The sequence below is a fragment of the Pseudophryne corroboree genome, chromosome 1, assembly GCF_028390025.1.
Source record: "Pseudophryne corroboree isolate aPseCor3 chromosome 1, aPseCor3.hap2, whole genome shotgun sequence".
Lineage (NCBI taxonomy): Eukaryota > Metazoa > Chordata > Amphibia > Anura > Myobatrachidae > Pseudophryne > Pseudophryne corroboree.
Genome location: NC_086444.1, coordinates 640,862,486 through 640,873,875, shown reverse-complemented (window position 1 = coordinate 640,873,875; position 11,390 = coordinate 640,862,486). Strand labels below are relative to the sequence as shown.

General features: G+C 46.3%; 1 long non-coding RNA gene across 1 annotated transcript in view; it reads right to left on the bottom strand.

Moving 5' to 3' along the window:
- Positions 1–8,674: 8,674 nt before the first annotated feature.
- The window catches only part of LOC134930839 (uncharacterized), a 57,416-nt gene continuing 54,700 nt past the window's right edge, over positions 8,675–11,390 (bottom strand). The window contains exon 2 of the long non-coding RNA XR_010178793.1: positions 8,675–10,591. This is a non-coding gene — a long non-coding RNA (uncharacterized LOC134930839). The remainder of the gene's footprint in view (positions 10,592–11,390) is intronic.

Here is an 11,390-nt window from a genome sequence, read left to right as displayed (position 1 = left end):
TGTATACAAGTGTATGCAACAGTTTTGGTAAAGCAGAAATAGTTTGCAGACTGTCCCCTACTACCTCCCAGAATGAGATATTGCAGACATGCTTGAATGCCCTTAGGCTTATGTTGCCTAAAGCTAAGGCCGGTGTTATGAGTCGCTGCTGCGGCTTATTTCTGTATGTCTCCTAGCAACCTGGAAGTTGGCTACTGTGTTACCTGTCTCTCACTCCTTGTTAGTTTAGTTCCTGGTTGCAGTGAGAGCCCTTGTCTCTATGTTCTAGTACTAGTTGTGGAAATCTTTGGTTATTCTGCTACTGTCCTCTGCAGTATTCCTGTGTTCAGTTCTGTGTCAGTTGTATAATTATTAGTATGCAACTCAGTTATACCTGTGTCTCACTCTGTTTCAGTTATGTAATTATCAGAATCCTACTCAGTTTTACCTGTTTTACTCTGTGTCAGTTATGTAATTATCACCATCCAAATTAGTATTCCTGTGTCCAGCCCTGTGTCAGTACATAATCATTAGCATCCTACTCTGTGTCAGTTGCATAATTTGTCTTGATTGCTTTTGTTATTTCTGCTTATAGTTCTCATCTTCTTCTTGTGTTTCCTCAGTTATCTATCTCACCTGCATAACCTCAGTACTCCCAATGCCAGTGGCTCTGCCTCTTAATTGTTTTGTCTAACTTCTTTCTGTAGTGTATTGTCTGTGTACGTACTTTATGTTCTCTCCTCGCCCTGAAAGCTGTCCAGAGTTTGGGAGAGTTCTGTGTTTAAGTGTCTATTGTTTGTTCTCCAGTCCCTTGTCTCAGAGCACCTCCTATCCTCTTTTGGTCTTTCGCTCCATCAGCATTGATTCAGTCACTCAGGGGTTGAGCTCATTCTACCGCCAGTGGTGTAAGACCTGGCAGCATTCTAGTACTGGTAGGCTCATTCTGCCTTATGGGAAAAGCATCTGTTATAGGCATGAAGACCTGCTGGTAGGTTCTATGAGTCTCAACCCTGGGTCTACAGGGGTCACTGCCAAAAGACCTTCAGGAGATGCAGATCCTACGAAGAAGAAGATCCTTCAGTGGTGTATCAGCCGGCTCTGGGAATACGGATACTCCATTACATGGATGACCTCCTGCTCCTTGCACATTCTCCAGGGTTCCTCACCCATCATCTCCAGGTGACCATGTCATTCCTTCACAGTCATGGTTGGTTGATCATATGGACCAAGTCCTCTCTCATCCCATCTCAGAGCTGAACTGGATGCTTAGGTGCAACGCATCTTCATTCCTCTGGACAAAATTACAGCATTGCAATTACACATCCACAACTTACTCCACAGTCGCAGAGTCTCTATCCACTACATGATACAGACCATGGGCTCCATGGCATCATCCTTCAACATGGTGGAATATGCCCAATTCCACTCCAGGCCTCTCCAACATCTGATACTCAACAGGTGGAATGGACAGCCCAAGCAAATCTCAGACAATGGTACCGACTCTGGATGTCCGGACGTCCCTCTTGTGGTAGCTACAAGCCTCCAAACTAGACAAGGGTTCACCATTCTGGATCCCACATTAGGTACTTTTCACCATGGACGCCAGCCTCCGAGGATGGGGAGCGGTCATGGGCGGTCATACCTTTCAAGGTCATTGAACTCCAACAGAGAGAGATCTTCTGATCAACATCCTGGAGTTTAGGGCAGTTTACAGGGCCCTGCAGATGGCTCAGGACCTTCTTCATGGCTCTTGTGCACAAGTCCAGTCAGACAATACCACGGCAGTTGCTTATGTCAATCGGCAGGGGGGCACACGTAGTGACACCGCAATGCAGGAAGTAGCTTAAATTCCATCCTGGGCAAAATACCATCTTCAGCCATCTCCGATATTTTCATCGTGGGGGTCCTCAACTGGGAAGCAGACTTCCATAGTCACCAGGATGTGAACACCGGAGGGTGGTCTCTACACGTAGATGTCTTTCAGCTTCTGGTGAATAAATGGGGTATTCTGAAAGTGGACCTCATGGCCTCCAGACACAACCACAAGGTACTTTCGTGGATGCTCTATCAGTCCCGTAGTCCTTTCATCTAGCATATCTCTTTCCAATGGTATCTCTCCATCCTAGAGTGCTACACAAATTCAAAGAGGAAGGCGGCACGATCATCCTGGTGGCTCCAGCATGGCCCATACACCATTGGTTTACAGATCTCCAGTGCCACTCTATAGACGTGCCCTTCCCACTTCCCCTTCAACCAGACCTCATGTCTCAAGGGGGGTCAGACCTGATCGTAGCAGCAAATTTGTTAGCAGTTGTTAGCAAAACCATGGGGGTAATTCCAAGTTGATCGCAGCTGGAATTTTGTTAGCAGTTGGGCAAAACCATGTGCACTGCAGGGGAGGCAGATTTAACATGTGCAGAAAGAGTTAGATTTGGGTATGGTGTGTTCAATCTGCAATCTAATTTGCAGTGTAAAAATAAAGCAGCCAGTATTTACCCTGCACAGAAATAAAATAACCCACCCAAATCTAACTCTTTCTGCACATGTTATATCTGCCTCCCCTGCAGTGCACATGGTTTTGCCCAACTGCTAACAAAATTCCTGCTGCGATCAACTTGGAATTACCCCCCATGTGCACTGCAGGGTGGGCAGATATAACATGCTGGGAGAGTTAGATTTGGGTGGGGTGTGTTCAAACTGAAATCTAATTGCAGTGTAGAAATAAAGCAGGCAGTATTTACTCTGCACAGAAACAAAATAACCCACCCAAATCTAAATCTCTCAGCAGCACAGCAGCGATGCTTTTGCATTTGTGGAGTAACTCCTGGCAAGTGCAGCTCCTGCGGCTGGCCGGGAGAACCTTTTCGCTGTCCGGGTCGCAGTGGCTGTCTGTGATATCATGCAGCTGCCGTGACCCGCCCCCCCAATGGTCCGGCCACGCCTGCGTTGGCCGGACCGTGCCCCTTCCCGCCCAGCGACCGCCTCTGCCTGTCAATCAGGCAGAGGCGATCGCTAGCCAATGACGGCCTTCGGCTGTCTGGCATGCGCCGGTGCACTGTGGCGCTGGCGCATGCGCAGTTCCGACCCGATTGCTGTGCTGCGATAAACTGCAGCGAACGATCAGGTCGGAATGACCCCCTAAAACTGAAGAGCCTGAGCTGTGGGTGAGGTATAAGGTGAGAGGGGTGCAGTGCATCATGGGAGCTTGAAATGCTTTGCTGTTCGGTACCTGTCCTGGTCTCCACCAGCATCCCCAAAGCTAACCCTGTGGATCCTATGGACCGCGAAGAAAAAGAGTTAATGAAGGTAAGTTTTACCATAAATTATTTTTGTACCGTTGTGAAATATTTCGATTTCATGTGCAATTTCTTAAACTTTCTGCCCACTGGACCACTTTTAGCAGATATTGTAGCACTATCATGATTGGGTTGCTGCTCCTTCTCCTCCATCAACTGATTGTGATCCATATTGATTCACAGCGCTTATATTATTAACAAGTAGCACGGCACCTACTGAGCGTTATTAGAACACAAAATAACAGAATTTTACCAGTTGTTTTTTTAACAAATGACAACTTGACACTGCGACTCACACAGCATAATATTATTAATGCAGTGGCATGGCACCTCCTGGGCATTATTGAAACACAGTTCCACACACAAGCTGTTTTTTATTAATACACTGTTGCAACTCACCGCACTTATAGGCACACTGGCTGCAAATAAATGTTACTATTTTACAACACAATGCCTGAACATCACATGCGTTTTTTAGGTTTATAATTTTTACACACTGCTGCAATTTTAGTAAAGGTAGCACACCGGCAACTCAGCAAAGCTCTAAAAGACAAATACGTGGATAACAATGGGTTACAGGGATTAGAGCATGGCTTTATGGAAACTTTTAATTACATGTGCAGGAAAATTGTGGTAGTGGGGGTTATTCAGGTTTGTTAGCAAACCAAAAAAGCAAGCAACTGAGCAAAACCATGCTGCACTGCAGGTGAGGCAGATGTAACATGTGCAGAGAGATTAGATTTGGGTGGGATGTGTTCAAATTTAAATCTAAATTGCAGTGTAAAAATTAAGCAGCCAGCATTTACCCTGAACAGACACAATATAACCCACCCAAATCTAACTCTCTCTGCACATGTTACATCTGCCCCATCAGCAGTGCACATGGTTTTGACCAGTTGCTTGCTTTTTTTAGTTTGCTAACAAATCTGAATAAGGCCAAGGGGCGGAAGTCCCGGAGGCAACAGAGTTAGTTGCCACCGGGCTCTAGCCCTGAAAGGGGCACCCAGCTCCTTTACTTTCACCCCTCTATGCAGTGCCATAAAAAGGCACCTGCTGCGAGGGAGGGAATTTCCGTCGGAGCATTGCAGTGACTGTAGACAGACTCTGCAGCTGTCTAAATCACTGTGCTGCGCTGACAGCCTGCGTGCCGGGTCCTTCCCGCTACAGTAGCTGCCGAGTGGAGCGCTGAGCATCATCAGCATGGCGCTCCTCCCTCGTGACCTGGTCGCAGACATCATGTAACATTCAACTGTGACCCTGAGCGGTTGGTTGTGCAGAGGAGACGGGATGTGCGAGCGTGCAGAGAGAAGCGCTGTACAGCTATCAGCCTGTGACTGTGTGTGGAGTCGAAAGAGGTGAGCACAGCAGATAAATGTAGCAGCAGCACTGTTATAATACAAACAAACAATAACTGTCAAGTAATTGCAAACCCTATAGATGGGGGGAGAGTGGTGGAGGTGAGCAGGTAACTCTGTATTTGCTAGGGGGAAGTGAGAGCAGGAGGATGTGTATGTGCAGCGTGGGGTATGGAGAGAGAGATTGTATGTGCTCCGGGGCGGGGGTGGTGACTGTGTGCTTTGGGTATGTGCTTTGGGAGGGGTGAGCAGGAGACTGCATGGGCTGCTTGGGGGGGAGAGGGGGAGACTGTGCTTCGAAGGGAGGGGGGTGGGTGACTGTGTATGTGTTTTGGGGAGGAAGGTAAATGGGAGATTGGGGGGTTAGGTGAGTGGGAGACTGTGTATGTGCTATGGGAAGGGGAGTTGGTGACTGTAAATGTGCTTTGGGGGAAGGTGAGCAGGAGACTGTATGTGCTGCGGGGGAGGTAAGCAGGTGACTGAATGTACTGCGGGAGGGGGGGAGAGGTGAGCTGTTGACTGTGTATGTGCTCCGGTGGTAGGAGAGGTGAATGGGTGACTGTGTATGGTCTGCGGAGGAGGTAAACGGGTGACTGTATATGCTGCGGGGGGTGGGGGAGTGTGTGAGCTGGTGACTGTGTATGTGCTCGAGGGATAGGGGAAGTGAACGCGTGACTGTGTATGTGCTGCAGGGGAGGTGAGCGGGTGACTGTGTATGTGCTGCGGGGAGGTGTACAGGTATGTGTTGTGGGGGGAGGTGAGCAGGTGACTCTATGTGCTGCAGGGGGAAAGTGGGTGATGGTGTATGAACGATGGGACCTAGAAAAAGAAAGACATAACCCCAATTTTTAAAAGTGAAGGGTCCCTGGGACTCACTTTTTTTTTTGGCTCAGCGCAATCTCTGTGTGGCATAATTTGTAAGCGGCGCTACTGTGATATTACAGAATAAGAGGCACTACTATGTGACATAACGTGAATAAGGGGCACTACTGTGTTGCGTAATGTGAATACGTTGTACTACTGTGCAGTGAAATGAAAATAAGGTTGCACTACTGTGTGGCGTACTTTGAATTGGGAGTATTGTATAGACACACCCCTTCTCAGTGAGACCACACCCTTTTTTGTGGTAGGGGAGGGGGGCCACCAACATTTATTTTGCCACCGGGCAACTGGGATGAAGTTATGCCACTGATAAGGCCCATAGTGTAGTTGCCTGGTATGGAAAGCTAAGGATTTCTTTTTCCAAGCTTGTTAGAAAACTTTATAATTTACTAAAGCTGGCCATACATTAGGACGACTAGCATCCGATGCGAGTTGTTTCATTATTACCCTTGAACTACCCGGGAGCTCCCTGGCAGTCGCGGACACACAATTTTTTTTTTACACAGGATGTGCATACAATGTGCACACGATCTTACGACCAGTGGTGGGATTCAAATAAATTAACAACCGGTTCTATGTCCTAATGACCATTTTAAGTATACTGAAAGTTAGTTTAATAATTCATGCATTTAATACTCAAATAACTCCCATTATGCGTTATACCACACACTGTAATGCCAATTACATATTATGATACACACAGTTATGGTCCTGACACCATTTTATGCCCACACACAATAATGCCACTTACATTGCCTGGGGTCTCCTGTGCGTTGCCAGGGGTTTCATGCACGTTGCTAGGGGTCTCCTGTGCGTTGCCAGGGGTTTCATGCATGTTGATAGGGGTCTCCTGTGCGTTGTCAGGGGTTTCCTGCGTATTGCCAGGTATCTCCTGGCCGCTGCCCCAGTAAAGTTAAGAAGGGTAGGTGCGGACTTCATTGGTTACTGCTAGCCCTCGCAGTAGATTGAGACGTGCTGGGGGCTGCGGAAGCGCTTCTGTACCATAGCAGTCACAGCAGTGTAAAAAAAACACCCTCTTAAAATGCCCGCCGCCGAGGAGACAGGCGCTAGAGGTCAAATGTGACCTCTAGCATCTATCTCCTCCTTGGCGGCGGCCATTTTTGGTTGTTTTTTTTACATTGCTATGGTACAGAAGCACTTCCGCAGCCCCCAGCGCATCTCAATCTACAGCGGAGGCAGCGGCGGCTAGCGCTACTGGGGCAGCGGCGGGTTCCATGGGTGCTTCTCGCGGTCCATGGGTGCTCATGCCCGGGAGTACCCACGCAATTAGCAACCGGTTCTAAGAACCATACCTAACTTTAGGTATTGGTTCTGAAGAACCGGTGCGAACCGGCTGAATCCCGCCACTGCTTACGACCCACCTTGTTCCCCCATACGACCGATTGACTCAAGATCCATTGTATGCCTCACAAAAAGCATGCTATCATTTTATAGATTAGAGCTAAATTTACATAGTGGGCTGGCCTTCACTAGGGGGTATATAAAGCAGGTGCCATTTTAGCTCTGTGCACTTCTGTCTGCTCTGATTAGTGAGGCTTGGTTTTACTCTGCTGAATGCTTCACATTACTGCCTACTGTGCATTGCTTTGTTCTGCCTGGCATTACAAAGTGCTTTATCCTACTGTATTCCTGTGCTCTATCCTGCATTCTGTGGTAATGGATCGCTGTCAATATAGAGTTCTGCTGTTCTATGTTGTGGTCAAGCTGAGTAAGGAGAGGGAGAGGGCCCAGCATAGGAGGAGAGGGAGGTCCTGCTGGGCCAAGGAATGGTTGCTGTAGAGGAAGAGTTAATCCTACATGCCCTTCCTGATGGAGAATAACCCAGAATATTATTGCAACTACCTGCAAATGGACGATGCCAACTTCCAAGAGTTACTGCTTTTGGTAACCACCTATATCTGGAGGCAGGACATAAAAATTCTGGAGGGCTATCCCTGCCGAGGAGAGGCTTGTGGGTATGCTGAGGTACTTGGCTAGAGGATGGTCATTTGAAGACCTCAAGTTTGGTGCCTGTATCTATGCTCAAGCTTTGGGGCGCATTATCCCTGAGACCTGCAAGGCTGTTGTCAAGGTACAGCAGTTCCGTTATTGTAAGGTAAGTAAAAAAAACACACACTACACTGTTTTATAGTGAAACCACAAAAATGTTTTATTAAACTTTTTTTATATTATCCTCAGTGGAAAAAAAATTGTGGTTTGTTTTGGTGTTTCTTTGCAGCCAGCATGGCTGCTTAAATACAAAGTTTAATTAAATCGAATAGAAATATATGTATAAAATGCAACAAATACTGTATCTAACATTTGTAAAACTATGCCCAAATGACACATTTTTGGTATGCAACAAAATGTATAGTATGCAAAAAGTTTGTGCAAGTACAGTATCACAATCCCTGATAAATGTGGTGCGATATGCTGTCAGTGGTTCTGACACAGATTTCAGGTTGGAGAACAAAATAACATGCCGCAAGGGCAAACTCAATTGCCCCGGCCACATTGAGTAGCGCTCGTCAGCATGTGTTTCATTAACCTGCCAGATTCTGTGCCAAAAACCACCATGCAGCAGACAGCACCATGCTTATCAGGGTTTAGGATACCTGCAGATTACGAAGGGGGACATCACAGTGTCAACAAGTCTGAACTGTCCTCCTCAGCTACCAGTAAAGCTGAAAATACACTGTGGTGTGAGGAAGTTTGTTGGAGTAGATGTGTGGTGGAGCAGGTTTGTTGGAGGAGGTGGGTGGGGGAGCAGTTTGGTAGGAGAAGGTGGATGGGGGAGCAGGTTGGTAGGATGCGGTTAGATGGAGAACAGGTTGGTAGGAGGTGGTTGGTTGGAGAGTAGGTTGGGAGAAGGTGGTTATTTGGAGAGCAGGTTGGTATGAGGAGGTTGGTTGGGGAGCAGGTTGGTAGGAGGTGGGTAGTGGAGCAGGTTGGTAGGAGGAGGTGGGTTTGGGAGCAGGTTGGTAGGTGGTGTAGTCGGCCACAGGGGCAAGGTACATATCTGGGGGTATGTCTAGGCGGAATAGTAGCTAGGTGGTGGTGTGTGGAGTTGAGCTGGGGGTGGAGCAACGGGGCTGAATGTTATACTTGTTTCAGAGATCAGGAGACGGCTGCGAGCTTTAACAATAAGTTCTGACCGCAATCTTTCAAATTGTATTTTTTAATCAGCATACAAGCCTCTATGTGCAGGGCTCACTAAGGAGGCAAAAGTGTCAGTGTCCGGTGGCTTAAATAATGCCTCTCTGGCCTGCAGTAGTAGAGGGTCCTCCACCTGTGTGTTGTTTTTTTTGTTGTCATTTTTTCTTTGGCGTGGGGGTGGTTTGCATAGGAGACGGACTCAGGTCCAGGGTGCAGGGAATGTCAGGTGTAATTGGTATCTGTCAAAAGACACACAAAAAAACCAACACAATTTCATGTATTAATATACATAATTTTTTCTTTTCTTTTAGAGAGTGAATAGCCATTGGGGTTGAATTTGACAGCCATTGGTAGTTCCCTAACTGCTGAAGAGCTATCAATGGCAAGCATATTCGTATTACCCCACCTGCCAACAGTGGGTTGTACTACTATTACTACAAGGGGTACTTCAGAGATGTTATAATGGCGGCGGTGAACGCCAACTATGAGATTCTATTTGTAGATGTGGGGAAGAACGTGCCTCTGACAGTGGTTCTACGACCGACTCACCACAAATACCCAGCATTTTGCCGTTTAGAGAGGCAACGAAACACAGCCTAAACTTGGTCTTCATTGCCGATGAGGTCTTTGCCCTTCACAAGCATATAATGAAGCCATTCCCAGAAAGGTTCCTCAATAAAGAGAAGCGGTGCTTCAATTACCACCTGTCTCGGATGAGGCGCATTGTCAAGAATGCCTTTTGGATCTTGAGCAACTGATTCCGGATCTTCATACTGCAATTATTTTGAAGATTAAGAAGATTGACTGGGTTGTCACTGCATGCTGTGTCCTGCACAACTTCCTGCACAAGAAAGCCACCCAGCAGAGGACAGTGGGCACAGCTGTGGTGGAAGACCCAGACCATCCAGAAGAGGTTGCTCAGTTCCCCTCAGTGGTGGTACCACAAGTGTCAGAAACCGGGACTGCTCTGGCTAAAAGGGTCAGAGAGGAATATATGGCCTACTTCAATGAAGACGGTGCGTGTGCGGTGACGTGGCAGGAGGAGTACATACAATAAAGTGAGGGGAAAGTAGAGGGGACTGTGGAACAAATTTTTCATTTCTGCCAGTTGAGATTGCTGAGTCTCTACTTACCAATGAGGCTTCAGGTGATTCACTCAGATTTGGGCAGTACAGATGGTGTAATGGTTAGCATTACTGCCTCACAGCATTGAGGTCATGGGTTCTATTCCCTCCATGGCCCTAACTGTGTGGAGTTTGTATATTCTCCCCGTACTTGCGTGGGTTTCCTCCGGGTACTCCGGTTTCCTCCCACAATCCAAAAATATACTGGTAGGTAAATTGTATCCCAACAAAAGAAACCCTAGTGTGAATGTGTGTGCGTATATATGTGGTAGGGAAAATAGATTGTAAGCTCCACTGGGGCAGGGACTGATGTGAATGCCCAAATATTCTCTGTAAAGCGCTGCAGAATATGTGTGCACTATTTAAATAACTGGCAATAAATAATAATAAAATCTTCTTCCTCCGCACCGCCCTCTTCAGCCTCGGCCATCAGCCTCGGCCATGAGGACCAGAGATTTCCAGACTGGTTCCTACTGCACTGTAAAAAATAGTTGGTAATAATACCACAGATTGGTTTGGTATAAATCATTGGTCCCAGCTCCTGACCTTTTTGACTGTTCTCTCTTTTTATGTTCTTTGAGGAAAACAGTCCGGAGATTCTGAATCTTTTGCGAACCCAGAGGACTGACACCGTATCATGGTGTGACTTGCAGCAGCTGGCGAGCTCTTCATAAGCTTGATTGCGCTTGATTTTATTGGTGTGTGAATTTTCCAACCAGAGACACTTACAGTACTGTATGTGCTTTGTAGAGGTCCAGGAAACCTGAGATGAAATCTCATTCTTGGTCTAGAGACATTTCTATAAATAAAAGGGAGACATTTATTTATAATGGACATTATTCTGGGGGTGGCCAGGGGATTAGACAGTTGTGGCGCCCAAATAATGGGGGCCTTGCTTGCTTGACCAAATTTTAAATATTCACTAGTTTCCTTGTAAATAAAGTTTAAATGGTTTTTACATATGCCAATTAGTTTAAATGTACAGTATATGATTGCCTATGTATAGGAGTGTCAACAAATTTCACTGACACAAAGGACATTTAAAAAAAAAAAAAATGAAATAAAATTTAACAAGCAGTGTCCTTTGTGTGAATGAAATTCTTATTTGGTACTTTAATGCCATATAACAGTGGTTCTCAAACTGTGTGCCGTGGCTCCCTGGGGTGCCTCAGAACACTTGCAGGGGTGCCCTGGTTTGGTGGTCCAGGACCAATCCAAATTATTTATGGTCAATGTAATAGGCAAAACCAGTGCTAGTGGCTGTCAATCATAAAATATGTGAACAAACAGAAGCAAATCGTGTCCCTTACCACACAATGAAACCTAAGGATGACATACAAAACTAGAGATGTGCGGCAGGCACTTTTCGTGTTTTGGTTCTAATTCCCCACTTGTGTTTTGGTTTTGGATTGTTTTTTTCCAAAACCACCCTGTCGAGTTTTGGTTTTGGATCTGGATGATTTTTTAAAAAAACATAAAAACGGCTAAAATCACAGAATTTGGGGGTCATTTTGATCCTACGGTATTATTAACCTCAATAACATTAATTTCTACCCATTTCCAGTCTATTCTGAACACCTCACAACTCACAATATTGT